Raw genomic sequence first — 20255 nt, forward strand, 5'->3', positions numbered from 1 at the left:
CTCCGAAAGTTCTTCACTGATTGATTTGAAATTTTGACACAATGTTGCATTTGAATAGGCGCGTGATTTTATATACCTACTATACATAGAAGTCACACCTGTGACAGGTAAAAACATGTTTTTGGGGAAAAACAGCACCATCTGTTGGACGTAAAAGTAACACACGCTATACTAAATATTTGACATTTTTTGTGGAAAATAGCACCATCTGTTGGACGTAAAAGCAACACACGCTGTACTAAATATTTTACGATTCCATTTCAATGTTTCCGATTTAGAATGGCTCAGATACGTGCTGAGGAAGCAGCAGAGCGACGTGCAGCTAGACTTGAGGATGCAAGGTTGCGAGCACGCTGATCGTGCGCATCCCATTTAAGAGTGTATTAATTTGGATGATGGGTGTAGCAACTGCCAAGAGCTATAATGCTCATGGCAGAGGGCTGAGGAGCACTAAGTGAGCTAAGTATTATTCCATGCTGTGTGTATCCTCCAGAAGGCAAGGTACCACAATGCAAACTCTGACCCATGAAGAGGGATAAGTGGGGGCACAAAACCCAGAATACAAGCAAGGAGGGAATGGAACTGAACTCTCTGCCTTCGCCACTGGCACCACTGAGAGGGGGAAAGACTATATACCTGACTTGTGGATTATGCAAGGGGGAGTGGAGAGGGGAGGGAGGTTGTTTTGCACTTTCTTTTTCCTTTCTGTTCCATTTAACCAGACTGAGCCACAGAAACACATGGCCAGGGACAGCTAGTTAACTATATATATATTTTAAATCTGTTTATTGCACATTTCATTGTATACACATCAACAGCAAGGGCCAATTGTTAGGTGTATCGACCCACGTTCAAGTTATTATGCTGCAACATTTGGTGCTGTGGGCTTAGAAAATCCAAAATGGCCGAAAAGCCCACAATTGCACCAGAATCCAGGAAAACCACGCAGTTTTTGAGCACCAAAATGGTCGCCTGACCCGCCACCCACCAGTGCGAGCGTGATGGTCCAGAAGCGCCATGAGTCAAAGGTGGTCCCAAAGGAAAAACAGCAGTGCCTGTTAGCTCAAAAAGCGCTTTGAAATCACCTTTGTTTCTTTGAAATGCAAGCTCAAAATGCCTATTTCAAACATTGCAAGATATTCAAAAATCTTACTGAACACCAGCAGATGTCTGGTAGAATGAAGTCTTGTGTGCATACAAAATCTGGAAAGATGAAGAGCCTAAAATAATGTTCATAACAAAACTGGCTGAGCTGTGGATGTCAGCAGCTTAAGTGAAATGGGATTTAAAGCCACTAAAATCGAAATGTTTAAAATAAATGAGTGACCTACTTTTGAGTGTCACATAGGTTGCAACTGTTTAAATGTCATAGTTTTGAACTTAGAATCAGCGTTCGAGCTGCATGTGTCAAATTTGTAAGTTTGATTTGAATGAAGAAAAATGGGAACAAAAGTGACCTTTGGCTGAAGCCTGGGTTAAAGGGACTGAATTCTGCCCCGCAACTAACCCCGACAGGAGTTGAAACTTGCCCAGCAACTGCATTCACAAGCCTGGCCTGCCTTCTGCTGCACCACCAAAAGGAGATTACACCTCTCTGATTGAATAAGGGGAGGAGTACCTGGGAGCAGGGAAACAGAACAATGAACTTCCCTTTGCTCCAAGCAATTTCTAAATCAGGGGGTCGTAAATGGCTTCCTCTTGGAAGGAAATGGAGGGGAACTGCCTCTGTGAGCCAGCTGAGCTTGGAAGAAGTGTACAAACCAGAAATTCCCCCATGTGCTTTGGGAAACCACACCCCTCTGGGCCAGAGCATCATTTTAGAAAGATGGATAATTCATAGTACATAATTGTCAAAACTATATCAATAATCTCATGATTCCTGTGATTTTTCTGTGCACATTTTAAGAGGTGTTAGGACTCTGTGGTATGTTCTGGGGGGTAGTAGCGGAAAATAGGGTATTACTCCAAATGTATGTATGTTAAAAATCTGACACTTCATCATCTGATGCCCATATTCCTTGCGTACATTTGTGTAAATTCTGGAAAAGTTTAGCGGTTGTGTTCTGGATGAAAAGGGCAGAATTCTGTCAGAAGTGAACACAACATCTTACAAAGACAGGGATCGGATGGTTTGGCGCTACAGAAAATATGTTAACTGGACATATAATATTAGAAAAATTGTACATAGATAAATATGCATTTAAGTCAAAAATAGATTTGTGTGCAAAGTGACAGGGGAGGATTCTCTGACCCATAAACATACCTCATCACAATCACACTCCATTTCCTTCCCCCAATCAAGGGAGAGAGGAGAACTTGGCCAATGATAAGTTGTGAGGGGCAGGCTTAGTTATGCCCACGCACACACCCATTTTCAAAAGACATAAAAAGAGCCACTGAGACCCAGGTAGAGATTCACTTTCCACTTTCTTGCGAAGCACTTTGATGGGAGACTCCAGACTTCAAATCCAGACAGATCCAGAGACCAGAACTTAGAATTCAGACTCCAGACTTAAAGCAGAGGGGCCAATTCACGTGCTGAATCCTTTTCAGCAGGCCTCAAAATCTTTTGCAACCTGATATTAAACAGCCGGGCTGTCCTTTTCGCTTCTGACTAGAACTTTTGCCGGAACCAGAGACCCAGACCAGACCGCGGTGCCAGTACCAGACCCAGAAAGCAGAGCTGTATCCCAACCACAGTCCAGACCAGACCACTGTGCAGTGCCAAGAACTTTTGCCAGAACCAGAGATCCAGACCAGCAGAGCAGAGAGAACCGCAGCTAAACCTGTTGACCAGATCTGTGATGAGGCCTGTTCCTTCCAAAATTAGGAGTGAGTATCCAGCGAGAGCTGTGCAAAACCAATCTCTTAGTTTAAAATAACCTAATTCAAACCATTTCAACCTATTTAGAACTGCATAGAAATCGTGTGTCCATTCTGTGATTTCAAACCTGTGAAAGTGTCATTCGTCATTTGAATCTTACTTTATTTCTGAAAATCTACCTCCACTAAATCGTCCGTATCTTTTCAACCATACGTGCTAGGAACGAGATTTAACTGCTATCTTAAAGCTAAGAATCGAAGCTTTCCAACAAGCCCAAAACCGACTTTCCTTATAGTTTTTCGGTAATCGCGCTTGACGCACTCGGAAAAAGTGCCATGAATTGCAATTTGACTTCTTCACCTGTCAAAAATAGCTGTCTTTTGCTTCCATCGCTGAAATTCGTTTTCAACCTGATAATCCCTCATGAATCATTACTAGTGTTGACCTGAACTAATTCAAAGTAGCTGTCACCCACCCTGAATCTCCTATAGGGAATTAACATCCTTTTTAGCATATTTCACTTCATTGCAAATCATATTAAAAGTATTTATGCATGTTTTAAAAGCATACTGGTTGCTCTAAGCTTGCTAGGGGGGGAACTAGAATTTGTATTGCATTTGATTATATTCCTGAAAATTGTGTGCTCCCCTTCCATCACTTTATATTGCATAGGGGGGGAGTGAATTGCCACAAGGGGAAAAGTGATCATATTATCTCTTGTTGAAACCATATAATTTTATTTCTGTGCTGCATTCTTTTCCATCATTGCATTTCCTTGAAACCATAACGTATTCTCAGCTACCTTATCCTCTCTATACCAACTCCTAAGTAATTAAAAAAGTGTGCTAGTGTAATATTAACCATTGTTGATCACTGTCATATTCATAAGTGTGCTATCAAATATTAATTTATTTATAAAAGTGTGATAATCTTTTAATTTGCAAAACAAACCTACTTCTTGGCTCAGTGAGGTCAGGGGGATTCAAAGAGAGGGGCGTTATACAAGGGTTTATCGTCCAGATCTATGAACTTGTCAGAAAAATATATAAATTAGGGCTTCCCTTGGGCATCCCAGACTAGGCATTGACTTAGTTGGAGTGCTGAATTGAAGTCACTTAACACAATTACATCTCAGTAGACATACAGAAATATACAAACATAGTCCATAACATAGCTGAAAATACAAACAACAGCTTGTCACATATTATCAATACAACTTCTGTTAGTGTATCAGGCCCTTCCCCATGGGTGTCCCCCTCCACATTCCCAAGTGTCATACCTTAGTCCCACGACCATACCAGCATGGCATTCAATTTCCCCATATCATAACAGCAAATTCAGATTTTCCACACATTCGTTACAGAAAGTCATAATTCTATTAAAGACACGGAGGCGAAGGATTATGCTTTCTCCACAACTTTACTGTTCAGCAGCAAAGAAAAACAGAACCAAATGAACATGAATACAAATCTAATAAAAACTATGTTTTTTGAGATTTCGTAGTCCATTTCAATTGGTCCTCGAACTGACCATGTGACAAGTCTATTAACCAATAAACACAGTCCTCAGTACACAAAACTCCTGTCCTCTTTCCCTTCCTCCTCTTTCTTTGTTCTTGCGAGGATGAGTTCTGAACATCTTTGGCTTTTCTTCTCCTAGTTCATATTCCCGATTGTTTGATGTCCGTCGCCATCCCTATAGAAATATAAATTAGAGAGGTGATTATAGACCGAAAATAGGGTGGGTCAATCGTAAAACTCAACTATATATTAAATAATTTGTATCCACACTGAGCATTAACAATATCTTCATAAATATTATTATATTAATATTATTATACATCCTGCATGTCTCCTTAACATCAATATCAACAATACATGACATGTAAATATCTCATTCATACGATTGATCAGGTGGGATAATCCTTCGCCTCCGTGTCTTTAATAGAATTCTGACTTTCTGTAACGAATGTGTGGAAAATCTGAATACTATGTCAAGACCGGAGGCTCGGATTATGCTTGTTCAAAGCTTACTTACCACTAACGATGTTGCACTTTCCATGGGTTTAAAATAGAAAGTTCTGAAAGTCGATTCATTCGACCAATCCGCAGACCTCATGATGTCACCTACTCTGGCCCCTATGTTATAAGCTTTAGTAGCCATCGCTCCTCTAGCTGAATGAGCGCAATATCTCTCAATATCGATTCCTGATTGTACCATCACCCATCTAAGCCATCTAGCTATGGTAGCCGGCCTAACCGCTTTAAATGGTTTACAAATTGCTATTAGTAATTGTGTTACCCCCTGGGGCCTTACTTCCCTCGTCATACCTTTGTATGCCGTTAAGCATCTGACTGGACATAATTTTGGTTGATTTGGAAAAAACTCATAGGAAATTGATCTCAACCTTGTCTTGGTCCTCTTTGTTATAAGGAATGTCACTCCGTTAGGTGATATACTTTTCCTATTAATCTCCAGGGCTCTAACGTCAGAGGATCTCTTACATGCTAAAAGACATAAGAGCATGGCTAACTTGCCTGAAATTGCCTTACGTGTCAGATCCTGATTATCTGACCATGATGAAAATAACCTCAAGACCTTGTCTACATCCCATAACTAACTATATTTCTCGGTAGGAGGTTTGATCATCTTTACCCCTCTTAGAAGTCTACAGATTAGTGGATGTTCCCCAATCGCTAAGCCTTCAACTCTAGGATGTCCTGCCGATATCGCCGACCTGGCCGTGTTAATGGTTCTATACGCCTTTCCCTGGGCTGCCATCTGCGCAAAAAAATTTGCCACATGAACTACATCCGTTCCATCGGGATGAATGTTCCTGTCCAAACACCAGCTACTCCATCTAACCCAAGCTGATCTATAATCTTTGTGTGTCCCTGGGGCCCAGGATTCATTAATGATGTTTTCAGCTTCATCCGATAGTCCTGGCCTAACCCAGGATCCCCAGAAATCGCCCATGCTAAGAGATTGAGTCCTCCTGACCCCACCAAGGGGTGACTGAGGCCTCTCGGGTCTCGAATGATTAATTCTATGTTGGGTAAAGCCACTGGGTTCTGATGAGTCAATTCCAGTAAACTGGGGAACCACACCTGACCTCTCCAATCCGGTGTAATTAGGATTAGAGATGCTCTCTGACGTCTCACTTGAGCTAGTGTCCTCGTTATCATGGAGAAGGGAGGAAAAGCATAGTTCTTCTGTTGGCCCCATGACTGCAGAAATGCATCCGTCGCCTCTGCTTCTGGGTCCGGTCTCCAGCTGAAGAACCGGGGTAATTGCCTGTTCAGTCTCGATGCAAACAGATCGATCTGACATGGACCCCAACGAGACATCAGTTCCTGAAACACCCCTTCGTCCAGTTTCCAATCGCTGGCGTCTCTGAGGTATCTGGAGTTCCAATCGGCCGCTTCGTTTTGTTGGCCTGGTAGATACTCCGCCCTCACTGAAACTCTTCTCTCCAGACAGAGTTCCCAGAATTCCTTCACTAGTTCTGCTAGTATTCTGGATCTTGTCCCTCCCAGTCTGTTGATATATCTGACTGCTGAGACATTGTCCATTTTTAACAGAACGCAGCATTGAATCCTCTCCTGGGTCCTTCACTGCAAAGGACCGTGCCAGTAACTCCAGGCAGTTTATGTGGAGGCTCATCTCCTGATCCGACCACCTGCCCCCTGTCGACAGGTTCCCGCATTGGGCTCCCCAGCCCCATCTGCTGGCGTCGGATTCTATGATCAGGTCCGGGGATGAACCAAATATTGCTCTCCCGTTCCATGCATCCATATGAATGAGCCACCATTCTAACTCCTCTCTCACCTCTTGTGAGATAGTCACTCTTGACTCGTATGAAGCGCCCCTCCTGAGGTGATATATCTTCAACCTCTGGAGTACACTGTAGTGTAGAGGTCCTGGGAAGATTGCTTGTATTGATGCCGCCAGTCGGCCCACCAGTCTCGCAATGTCCCTCAATGAGAGTTCTCCCTTCGCTAGAGTGTGCCTCAGTTGTTTCTTGATATTGTTCACCTTGTGAAGGGGTAGACTGAGAGTTCCCTGGATTGAGTCCACTATGAAACCCAGGAATTCCATCGCTTGAGTAGGTACTACACTGGATTTCTCCCAATTTATCACAAACCCAGACTCTCTAACAAGTCTATCGTTACCTGTACCTGCGCTATCAGGGTCTCCTTCTCCTGGCACATCAGACATATGTCGTCCAGATATATTATAAGTCTTATCCCCTGCGCTCTGAGATGTGATACCACTGGTTTCATCATCTTGGTGAAGCACCATGGTGCCGATGCCAGGCCGAAAGGCAGGCATCGCAACTCCCATGTTGATTCTCCCCAGATGAATCTCAGAAATCTGCAGTGTTCTTCTGCTATGGGAATAGTCAGATATGCGTCTTTTAGGTCTATCCTGGCTACCCAATCTCCCTGAATCAGGGTATCCCTTAACAGATGTATCCCTTCCATTTTGAAGTGTCTGTACATCACGTAACCGTTTAAACCTCTCAGGTTTATGATGGGTCTTGTCTTGTGCTTCCCTCTTACTAGAAACATATTGCTTATGTAACCTCCAGTCTGACCTGATGCAGGTCGAATAGCTCCTTTGCTTTCCAGCCCTCTCAATTCTTTTTCCAGCAAGCTCTCGTCTTCCCTGTTCATCACTAACCTTTTTGGTGGTTTTACCTGATGTGGTGTATCTAGAAAATCTATATAAAAACCTTGAGCTGTCTGTATTACCCAGGAATCCCCAGATATGTTCAACCAATTTTGTAAAAATTGAGCCGTCCTCCCCCCTACTTCTAGGGTATTTGTATGTGGGAATGTTATTCTCACCTGGGTTATTTTGCTGACGTTCCCCTTGCCAGATTCTGCCTCTTCCTCTACCCCTTGATGGGAAGAAAGGTGTCTGTTTACGGTCCTCTTGTTCTCTCCATTGAGCTCTGTCCTGGCAGGATCGATTGTATTGGAACTGGCCAGCCGAACGACCCCTTCCTCTGCTGGCCCGTCCAAAAAATCTGCCTCCCGAAAACCCTCTTAAGTGAGGCTTGAGGCAGCGTAGGAATTTACGAATTTGGTGAGCTCCTTGATAAAGGAGTCCCCGAATAGCTTTCCCTTCGCCGATGTGGCAGATTCAGAGGAGGCCAATTCGCTTAACTTAGGGTCGATCTTTACTAACAAAGATCTCCTCCTTTCCGTGGTTATAGCATGATTAGCATTCCCCAACATGCATATCGCCCTTTGGGCCCATCCGATAAGAATTGCTGGGTCTTTCGGCTCCCCTTTTGTTCTCGCTTCTTCTCCCATCTGGAGAATCTTTGTGAGGGGTCCAGTCATATCAAGCATCTTATCCTGACATGAGCACCAGGATCTGTCAAGACCCTTCCTCACATCCTTTGTAAACTTGCTCATAAAAGTTATCATCTTCTCATCTATATCAGGTGTGTCTGCCACACGTTCGGGGAGGAGTGGTCTGGGGCATTCCGCCCTCATCTTGCTTCTAGCCTCTTTGGCTAGAGGCGCCCTCAGGCGCTTTCTTAAGTATGTCGTAATTCTTTTGGGAGGTTCCCATTCTGACAATCTGGGATGTATTAGTGCTTCTGGATCGAAATCCTCCTCATCAGCACCATCTTCCTCCTCCTTCCTTTTCTTTAACGCCTCATGGTTTTCATCCCCTGATGAGGATATTGATAACACATCCTCATCTTCAGGGTATTCTTCCTCCCAATCTTTCTCATCCTCCTCTGATGTATAAGAAGATGACTCGCGTCCACTGCTAGGCACCGCCTTACCCTTTATCTTCCTTTTACCACCTTTCTTCTTCGGTGGGGAGCCCAGGGGGGTGTGGGCTTCTTCTGCCATACGGGCTGATTTACTGCCCCCTTTAGATTTCATACGTGCCTTAAGGTCTTCGACCTTCTCCAGACCAGAGAGAATCGGAGCCAATCCTCCATCAACGCTATTTGCAGAGGATTATGTCCCAGTGAAGCCCCCAGGGCTTTCTGGAAAACATCAGTCATGTCTGAATGGTTCCTCTTTTGGCTAACACTAGCCTTCTCCTCATCACTGGAGGAGCTCATGATTCTCAGGCTAGAGTAAATAATCTCTCGTGCGTATCATCAACAGATCGAAATCGCAATGAAAACGAAGGAGAGAGTGCCGGAACTACGCGGTCCCGTTGCGCTCTCCCTTCCGTTATACAGTGCCCTTTCTGACGGGTTGGAGGAGCTGCGGCTGCCGGTGCCCCAGCCCCATCGCGGCCGCAACTCCCTGGAGCCGCCTGCACTTAGCCGATATGCTCCGCCAATCACATAAACAATGTGCGTGTCACTCGTGTGCTAAAAGTAGTCAAAATCACATTCACACACACACTATATAGAAATAACAAAATTGTACTTAACTCGCTGCCGAGCAGCAAAGAAAGAGGAGGAAGGGAAAGAGGACAGGAGTTTTGTGTACTGAGGACTGTGTTTATTGGTTAATGGACTTGTCACATGGTCAGTTCGAGGACCAATTGAAATGGACTACGAAATCTCAAAAAACATGGTTATTGTAGTTTTTATTAGATTTGTATTCATGTTCATTTGGTACTGTTTTTCTTTGCTGCTGAACAGTAAAGTTGTGGAGAAAGCATAATCCGAGCCTCCGGTCTTGACATAGAATTACCATCTTCCATGCCCCGCTTCTAGGCAATAATCGTTCAGGGAAGGGGAGGGGCTCTATCGTCAGAGGGACAGAACGTAGCATGTGTCAAAGCATTCCATGGCATCATATTAGCATTTTCCTTGTGGGCTCCCTTTTTATAGCTCTTTGCACCACTTTGTTTCAGCCATATCCCACCTCTTCATCTCCTCCTATCATGCGCCAAAGATCGGACCCTCCGCCCACTTCCATGCCATAGCAATTCTCTATTTTGCTAATATACTGGACAAGTCTAACAGTTTCATCACATGTTTACTCTTTTTCAGCCAGGGGTATACAACCAGCAGGCATGCCCCAGTGGTTGATGAAATAGACGCTATGCCAGCCCCTTCCACCTTCCTCCTAAAGAGTGCCCAGAAATCCTGAGTAACTGGGCACTGCCAGAACATGTGCATTAGGTTAGCCCCCTCCAAACTGCAGCATGGACAAGCTGTACAAACATAAGAATTATATTGCACAACCCTATCTGGGGTTATATACGTCCTATATAAAACATGGAGTTGTACCAGCCTATGTCTCACATTCTGATCAACCCATTTTGCATAGAGCAAAACCTTGTCCCATTCCATGTCCTCTGTAACCCAAATCCAAATGTCACGTCTGCTTCAACTTATGCGTACCAGCAGTCCTGCTGCTCAACAGCCTCCCATAAAGTCTGGACACCTTATGCCATTGATCTTCCGCCTCATACAGCAAAGCAAGTTTTTCCTCACACTTTGTTTCTTCTGGTGTCTCTGCCCATTTCTGCCTGCCAGACTTGGTCAAAAACATATATGACAGAAATTGGCCGTCATGCATGCCATACTCACTCACTATTTCCAGGAATCCCATCATCACTCCATCCTGAAACAAATCTCCTCATGTAGCCAAGCCCAGGTTTTCCTATTCCCTCATACTCCTGAGCTCACCACAGTCTATATAGATATACAGATATCAGTCATTAGTGGGACATGAAGGGAGTATGTGTTGCAAACTCTGAGCATGTTATGCCTCCTGTCCCAAAGCGTGTTACCCAGCACCAAAATGTAGGGTTTCCATGGCAGGCATATCTCTGATATCCAAAGTGCCTTGTTCAGCAAAACTGACTTAATAGCGGGTAGCATCAATTCTGTATCCAAGGTGGGCTCATCAGATAAACACCTAGCTAAATATTGGTCCTGGGCAGTCTGATAATACAGCTCAAACCAAGGGTGTTACATTCCCCCTGTCATATCGCATATGCAAGGTGTACAGGACAATCTTATGACTTTCACAACCCCAGAGAAACCCATACATTTCAGAATCCATTGCCTTAAAAATGGACTGCAAATTGTACATCCACGAAGAGATACAGGAGGCGGGATAAAATGACAATTTTAGTCAGTGCTGCTCACCCCATTACTGACAAAGGGAGTTTCTTCCTGAACGCTATGGAGCATACCACCCCTTCAGCAGCCCGGACCATATTCCTCTTATGGGATTCCTTGACATTGTGACAGATCGCAATGCCGAAATATTTGAAAGAGGTGGTAGCCCATATAATACCCAATTGGAATAGCTCCTCCACAGGCCGTACAGCCAATGCTGCCAGAAGGAAGATACATTACTTTTCGTGGCTCACCACAATGCCTGATAGTCTAGCAAAGTTGTCAATGACTTCCAGAACAGGGGGCAGATTATGTTTCCAACTTCTTGGTATATATTAACATATGGGGGTCATTACAAGGTTGCTGGTCCAGAAACAATGATACCGTTAAGCTTGCCAGTACAGTTGTTTCCGGACTGGCAAACTATGAGTTCTGCGAGTGGGTGCCTTTCGGGCCGCCAGGCAGAAGGGCACCCGCTCGCAGACCTTGACGGATGCACCAGCACCATTCATGAATGGTGCTGGTGCATCCGTCCTCCCCAATCCAATTGAGTCCAATGGGACTCGAATGGGAATGGGGAGTAATATTTTCCTGCGCCCCGCAATGGGCAATTACCAGGACTGCCGGGGCCATAATGCCCCGGTAGGTCCCCATTGCCAGGCGCCAGACTCATAATGAGGTCCTTCGTCTTGTTAGGGAGAATTCTCAGAAATGTGCTAATTCCCTTCTACTTAAAAGACCCACAGCTTTTTTGATGGATGTTAGGACTTGGAATTTCTAACCTGGAGAGAGTGAAACCTTTTTCCCACTCTCTCATGTATTCTTCTGTGATTTGGAGTCTGTGTTTCTTTTGACTTTGGAGTCTTACAAACTCCATAGGCATCATCTTTACATTGTGACACACACCACCTTCAGTGCAGTGGAACAGTGAAGTCTCTAAGATTTCCTAAAGGTTTAAATAGCTCCTCTTGGTGAAACTATTGTTTCCAAGAGCAGTGAAGTGAAATCATCTTTAGTTACATTTTGTAACTTTCTAGACCCAGCACACACTATCTTACAACAGAGTCCTGGAGGGGTTACTCAGTATCCCTTTTTGTCTAGGTTCTCATGTAAAATGTTTATGTTATCCTCTCTACAATTAATGACTGGTGGCAGTGGTTTACTTTTTACTGCCATTGTGTGTTTCTACGGCGGGCTACAACTGCAGCTGCAGTAAGACACCCATGGATGCCCATTTTGTGAAAAATGGCCTTGGTCTACTTTTTTTGCCATTTCTTGTTGGAAAGGTCCTTCTTCAGATGCCAAGCCAGGTTTGGTCCTTTTGTTCGTTTTTTCTTTGTCTCCTTGGCTATAGGAATGAACCCAAGGGTGAATGGCTGGAGGGCTGTCCTCGTAGGACAACCACCCTGCTGTGTGAGTGACACCTAGGCTGCGAATGAATGGGAGAAACCTGCATAAAAGGTGAGGCTTTTTCCTTGGAAGGCAGAGGTGACCAATGGACGAAGGAATCCGAAGAAGAACTTGGAAATACACCTCACTGCAACTCCTGGACTGTTGGTTTGCCCGGTGAAGCCCTGCTGCAGTGCTGAAGCTCTGAATTCGCCTCGACTAGAGAAGACCTGCAAAGGACGACTTCTTCTGTTGGGTTGGTGGGACCAATCAACCCCAAGACGAGCTCATCTGGAAATCCTCTCGGAGCTGGCTGTACTTCAATTGCTGTTGCAGAAACCGAAGTACTAGGGAGAGGAACACCAGAATCGAGTGAGTTTCTTTAAGTCAGACCCGAGCTCCAGGAAGATCCTCCGGACTCCCAGGAAGCAGGACTGACCAAGCCTGAGCCGCCCCAACGGAGTGTTAGACCCCAGATGCAAGGAAACTCCATAGTTGTATCCGAGAACCGCTGTGTTGCAATTTATGAGAGACATGACGAGCTGAAACTGTGAAGTGCCATTAAATCTGAAGTCGACCTTCAATACGTAGTGCAGGAGTCCACAGATGTCATCCCTCTTGTCCCCAAGACTGAGTCCCAGGAACAACATGATCTGCAGACCTACACAGGCACAGAGCCAGCTGCAACCAATTTCTTCTAACCAAAAGTGCTGTAAAACTAAGAGGACTTACCTCTTGTCATGTAGCCTTGCTAGATCTCAGTTGAGACTTGTCTCAGTTGTTTTTCCAGAGTTGCTTACAGCTTTGTCCTTCACAAGCCTCCCTGCTTGTGGCCCTACAGTAATTCTATTTTTTTCTACACAGACTTCTAAAACATTGTGCAAGGCTTTCACATACCTGCAAGATGTCCTTCAGCTCACCTAGACTTTTTCTCAATTAACATTAACTGGCCTGACTCCCTGAAAGACTCTTCTTACCTCTGACTTTGTGCTTTACCTTTACTCCAGGAAAGGGTTTATTTACTTTCCATTGGGGGGTTCAAAAGTACTTACGTGCTTCAGAATATTTGTATAACCTTTGTTTTATTCAAAAACCCGTCGGTTTGACACCAAAGTCAGTATTGCTCTACGTGAACTAGTCATATATTAATGTCCAAAGTGTCCTAGTTATTTAAGTCACCTCAGGGTGTAGGAACCATCTGGGTGCCATCCCAAATGGGTACTTGCTGATTTAGAGAAACTAAGAGTGTGCATTTTGAAGTGTATTTTTGTGTTACTTATAGATTGCTCCCTTCAGAAGAAGGCTTATTCAACTGACTGTTAAATACATTAATAATTGTTTAATCAAGAAACCTTGAGTGTTAGAGTGTATTTGAATACTTGTCAGTGTGTATCTCTGTGTAAAAACTCTACTGCTCACATTGACTGCTCTTGAGGTAAGCCTAGCTGCTCAGCCACACTACCAACCTGTGTAGTACAGACCTATACCAAAGGGTGGGTTACCTATTGCCAGGAGGACAAGGTTGATGTAGTCTCCCAAAAGGTACTGTACACAATCCTGCCTAAGAGGGAAATCAGGTGTCATGTTCAATAGACCAATTGTCCTACATCATCAAATTTCTTTCTCAGTAGTTCTAGGAGCGGTATCAGCGCTAAGATGAATAACATTGGTGATAGAGGGCATCTCTGTCTGGCTCCTCTCCACAATCCCCAGGGTTCCGAAATGTGTCTCCCAGTTCTGGCCCAGGCCATGGGGTGCATATATATCATTTGAAACCATTTCAAGAAGCTCTCCCCAACCCAAACGGCTCCAGCACTGCATACATCCAGTCCCAGTGAACTGATTTAAAGGCTTTTATAACATCTAGGGACACTATTGCATAAGGTGCAGGATGGGTTTGAGATCTATCATTGACATAGTGGAGCCTCCACAGGTTAATAGGTAAAGCGTACCCCATGATTTTATGGAGTGGCGGTCTACATGCATCTCCTCTTTTACCCTTTCCTTCTTGCATTTGTGCACTGAGGTGAAAATACATCCTTAGATTCTGGTGACTGGAATGCGTTTTAATAATCTGACTGTGCTTGACAACCTGCCTGAGTACTTTGGTGTTGAGCCAGGGCCCAAGTGTCATGATGCCTACCCCCTGGGACGCAGACCAAGTCCAGCAACCCCGGAAGCAGGCATCAAGTTACCCCAAGCATTCCCAACAACCCCGCCAGGGGCTATTTGGGTGCAGTCCTGGCGCCTATGGCGCCAGGCTCATATGGAGGGTCAGTCCTGGCTCATAGATTAAAACTTACCTGATGCAGACCATGCTGCAAACTTACCTGATGCAGACCATGCTGCAAGAGCTCCAAGCCAAACGAGGCTTGGAAGGGACTATTTTACCTAGGGACTATTTTTTTACTCGGGCTGGGGAGGAATACTTACCTGGGACTACTTTGGAGGCTATTTAAACCACGCCCGAAGAGCAGCACACGCTTTGCGTTATTCTGCATCCAGCAGCGTAACGCTCACCGTGCCTGCAAGTCTGCATCCAGTCATCCTCCACGCCCGCCTCGAGTTTGGAGCTCCTAGAAAAAGGGAATAAAGAAGGGGAAAATGTTAGAACAAGAGCAATACCTTTGATCCTTACGTGAATTCCTGATCCATCGCGCCTTCGAGCTTGAAGAAAGAAGTTATTTCATGCGCGTCGCCTCGCCTGCTTCAGCGCTGCGCTGAACTCACCGGCCTTCGCAGCATCTTCACATTTCACCGCATCCTCCTGCATGTTACCGCCGCACTCCGTCACCTAAGGAGAAGACAAGAACAGCAAGGTGAGCCAAGGGAATACACAGAGGAATACCCCCCATAGACTTACCTGATTTTACCACCGGGGGTGCTATTCTTCTTCACGGGTCGGCGCAGCTTCCACTGCATCCTAGCCGAACCCCGGCCCCTAAGGGGAAACAAAAGGACAGCAAGGTGAAACAAGGGACTAACAAGGGGAACCCTCCACACCACCCCCAGACTGATGGTCAAACGGAGAGGACCAACCAGACTCTTCATCTGTTGAAACGTCCGCCCAACTGTCAGTAATAATCAGTGGCGAATGTACTGAGCCACTCCCATGCTAAGACTTTGTCCCATTTAACTCTGTACTCTGGTTATCTATGCATGTTTAACGGGTTTGTAACAGCGCCTTAAGGCTTAGTGAGCTTTAGAAATGAAAACATAAATAAATAAGTAAACATACCAAAGACTGGTAAAGATAGTAATGTAGACACACCTGTGGTATCTGTTTTTTGCGCGTGGGTTGTTTGTTGAGAAAGGGAGATGTGTGGTATCTGCACTGCCAGTTTACTGGGGGGGCGGGGGGTGTGTGTGTGTGTGTGTGTGTGTGTTGGTGATGATCTCATGAGTGATGCCACTTCCTTTAGCAATGAGTGTAGGAGTTTTAGTTGGGACTGGCCTGCCCGAGTGGTGGAGTGCTGAATCCCAGTCAACTCAATGGTGTTGCACCACTACTTGTGTTTAATGTCTTGATTATGTGTTAGTAATATTCGTTACTCCTAGCCCTATTCTTCCTCGTCCCACTATTTGTGTATGAGGCAGTCTGCCTCATACACAAGTGCTGGTATGAGGTAGAGGTACATGGAGGTAATGCCTCACTTAGCTACCTGTAATCTTCATTACTCCTAGTCCGACTCTTCCTCATCCCAGTACTTACCAAAGAGTGAAGGAGCCTCATATGTATGCCCTGGGACAAGGAAGAGGGACGTGGAGGTAATTCTGGGCCAAGGATCTGATTTTGGAGGTTGGGGAAGGGGTGGGAGGGAGAGGGAATGTTTGTGGGCGGGGCGGGATAGTGTGACATATCATAATGGTTGTCCATGTCCAGTCTAAGCAGGCATGATATGTGGTATTAGTGGCTAGAGAGGCATTTTGGTTCTGCCAGTGTCCTAATTCCTCAGTTTGGCATGACTTTTTTTTGTAACTGGGCATTTCTGATAAAGCAGTCCTGCTAGGTGTAATTACCTGGCTAGACTGGAATTTGGGTGCTGTAGCCTGTAAGATAGTTGCATGTCGTCCACGTAGCACTGCAAGTTACAGGTGCCACCACCTTCTCCCCCCCCCACCTCTGGCTGTCTCACATCCTGACATAGCCCTGTCTCTGCTCTACTCTCCAATTTCTGATACTCTTGATGCTCTTGCCCCTGTCATGAGGATCAGTTTGAAGTCCAAAGCCAATTGCAATTCCTGATATGACTCCGACCTAGCTACACTGAAACGCAAGTTTAGGGCAGTTGAGAGGAAATGGAGGGCTTCTTGTTCATCCTCGGACAAACTGGCCTGTCGCCTGCTCCAAAAGTAATACCAACTCTCTGTCCCCACCAAGAAGAGAGTCCACATTCAAGCCTGTGTCTCTACGGCATCTAACAACTCGGCCAAACTCTTTAAAATCTGCAAGGAGCTGGCCAACCCTGCTGCAGTCTACCCCTCCTGTTACCTCCCAGGCTCTGTGCAATGTCCTTGCCGTTCACTTTATCTCAAAAGCCCAGGACATCCTGTCCACCATCTCCTCCTCTCCTCTCTCTGCCTGTGCTTGCTGACCCTCCATCAGCCACCCCCCCACCCTCCTCCTCGTCCTTTCCTCTTTTCTCCCCTGATGAGGGCGCTAGACAAGTCCAATCTACGAAAGCCTCATGAAAACAGGTTCATGCCTGTTCCTCTAAAACCATCAAGGACCACATAGACACTCTCACTCTGGCCCTTGCTTATTTTTGCAACCACTCCTTTTCTTCAGGACTCTTGCCCTCCCCTCTGAAGCACTCCCTTGTGCACCCTCTTCTCAAGAAACCCACAGCAGATTCTTCTTGTCTGGCTATCACCCAATTTCCATTACTCCCTTTCTGAGCAAACTCCTGGAAAACCTGGCCATTTCTCAGCGTAACCTTCAGTCCGATTCTGTTGTCTGTCTCAATGACCACCAGTCTGATCTGCTCTACAACCTTGACTCTAACATTCCCTCTGTCCTTATCCTACTCAAGTTCTCTTCTGCCTTTTGACACGGTCAACCATACCATCCTGCTCAACCGTCTCTGTGATAACCTGGGTATCACTGATCAGGCTCTGGCCTGGCTGACCTCTTTCCTCTCTGATCAACCCTTGCAGGTCCAACTTGGGTCCTTCCTATCACCTATCTTCCCCAGGGTTCTAACCTCTCACCATGGCTTTTCAACAATACCTGGCAAATTCCGCCCACTGCATTGCCATTTTCTGCTAAAATTTCCACTGCTACGCTGATGACAATCAACTAATTTTCAGGCAGCCCTCAGCCACCTCCTCTCTCATCTCTGATTGCCTAACTGCCATTCAAGATTTGTGTACGCCAATGATCTTTATCTGAATGGCAGTAAGACGGAGATCCTCCTCATCGGCACACCTTCGTCATCCTTTCCCCTCACTCTCTGGCTGGTCTCCCTTGGCCCTCCTCCTACCCCCACCTGCGAGGCTAAGAACCTCTGGGTCTTCTTTGACTCCACACTTTCCTTCTCCGCCCACATCTCTGATGTCTCTAAAAAGTCAAACTTCCTGCTGCACCTCGTCAGAGGTACTCTGCCTTTCCTCTCCTTCCCCCAGAAGCTCACAGTCCCCCAAGCTTTGGTTCTCTCTAGGTTGGACTATTGTAACAGCCTCTTTCTAAATCTACTTGCCTCTACTCTCCGCCCTCTGCAACTAATCCAGAACAGGACTGCGAGACTTGTCCTTGGCCTCAAGCCCTGGAATCATATCTCTCCAGCTCTGAAATCTCTCCATTGGCTCCCAGTGGATACAAGGATTAAATTCAAAACCCTCTGCATTGTACCCAAGGATTTCTGGGGCCTGGGTCCAAAATACCTTCAGCTATGCCTCCACAAATACCTCCACCTCTACCTCTAACTCCCTCAGAGTCAGTCGTTTTTCAAAGAAACAAGTTGGGGTAGATCTCTGTCTTCGGCTGGGGCCTCCCACTGGAACAGTCTCACTGCCACTCTAAAACTTGAGGAGAATCATCTCCGTTTCCGTAAGCACCTCAAGACCTTCCTCTTTGCTTCTGCCTTCTTTCCCCCTCTCCCCTGCCGATCTGTTCTCTCTTGGCACTGTGCACCTGGCCACCGTCTGTCCTCTGGGCCCAGGTACCTGCTCACCCTGCCACCCTCCCGCACTGCATCCGGGCCACCCCTTGCACTGCAGTCTGTATCTGTACCCATACAGCTCCCCCCATTTTTCTTCCTGCACTTATCAGACCTACTCTGTCTGCTGCCTTAAGCCCAGCACTTGCCACTTGCTGGCTGCACTACCACTGTTTGTTGCCTTTATTATTCATTTATTTATTATTATTTATCTGTTTCTCCTTCGTCCGCTCTTTCCATATCTTCCCCCTTGCATGCACTTTTTCCCACCCCCTCTACCATGCACTTGCGCGTTCTCAATGTCACTGGGCCTAGTAAGATCATTGTTTTGTTCTCCCCTAATCTCCTCCTCTCCCTTGCCTTGTCGCACTCTGAAACACTTGTGTATGAGCGTGATAGAAATCAAATATCAATTCAATTCAAAAGTGGCAATCAGACATGCCAGGGCAGCTATATAGACGTTGAAGAACCAGGGGGATAGGTTAGGTCCCTGGGGAACACCACAGGTTGAGAAAGTGATAATCGAGTGAAAGGCTCAGAGTTCCACCTGGGATGGGCGGTCGGAGAGGAAGCAGGTTAACCACACCAGAGCCTGATCTGTGATTCCTAGGGTGTCACGGAGACATGCAATCAGGATGTCGTGGTCAACTGTATCGAAGGCACAGGAGAGGTCAAGGAGAATGAGGATAGAGGGGATGTTAGTGTCAAGATTTGATAGCAGGACTAGACAGGTGTTTAGAAGAGCAGTTTCCGTGCCTCTGGGTGCTCTAAAGCCAGATTGACACATATCTCCTTAGGCCTTGAACACCTCCATCATCACACATCATCTGTGTCGTAACCTTAACATCCCAATTATTTGCATTTGTATTAATTTGAAGAACAGAGATGTCAATTACGATCAGAAATCGCTTGCAATAACACATTTACAGATGGTGGAGGGATTTCCCCCAGGGGTGCCTGCTGTGAGAAACATGAGGGTATTCTCCAAGCAGACCTTGAGATTCCCTTATTCAGGTGGCCAGGGAAGGGCTGGCGCTCTCAAATCACAATCCTGGAGGGGGACGAGCGAGGGAGGATCACCTGGTTTAGGGGAACCCGGGGTTATGGTCAGTGAAATGCCCCAGGTTAGATGTGGTATTGCATCAGGGAGGAGGACAAAGTCCTTGAGGCCTTTATAGGCTATTCCATTTAAACCCCTTTTCCCACTGTCATTCTCCCTTATCAAAATCCAACAATTTTACATCTCCCAGTGTCCCTATTTTCCAGTTACCTACCCGATTATCCCAGTCATTCTTCTCGCCATCTCTTTGATTGTAATTTTCCAAACTCCCAGTCGACTGTGACAAAAAACTATAGTTCCCACAATCCCTCCTACTCATTTCAACCACCCTATAAAAACCCACCCTTCCAAACGTACCACAATCCCTAGGATGAGAAATATACTTTCGAAAGGATTTTGTCCTCCGACTTATTTCTTATCTTAGATAATTCGTCTCCAGCTTGCTGGCCTCGGAAATGTTTTCTCTGTAGAGGGTGCTGCGCGTCGATGTCCGCCGAGTTGGTGTCCCTCGACAGCCACCGTATCGGCGCCGACGTCACCATGCCCGTAAATAGCCACGCGCTGTGTCCGTTGCTCAGTTCCATTTTTAAGCGCTTCGTGGGGCCTCAGAATATCGTTGCTCAGTTCAGTCATATAAATCTCTTATATTTCCTCGATAAAACCAACTCGTACTCGATGGCTTCCTCATCCAAACCGACGACTCCGCGGTCCGGCTTCAAAAAATGTCGAGACTGCGGAAAGATAATGTCGATAACGGATCCT

The sequence above is a fragment of the Ambystoma mexicanum genome, chromosome 6q (assembly GCF_040938575.1).
Source record: "Ambystoma mexicanum isolate Mex_15411 chromosome 6q, UKY_AmexF1_1, whole genome shotgun sequence".
NCBI classification, from domain to species: Eukaryota; Metazoa; Chordata; class Amphibia; order Caudata; family Ambystomatidae; genus Ambystoma; species Ambystoma mexicanum.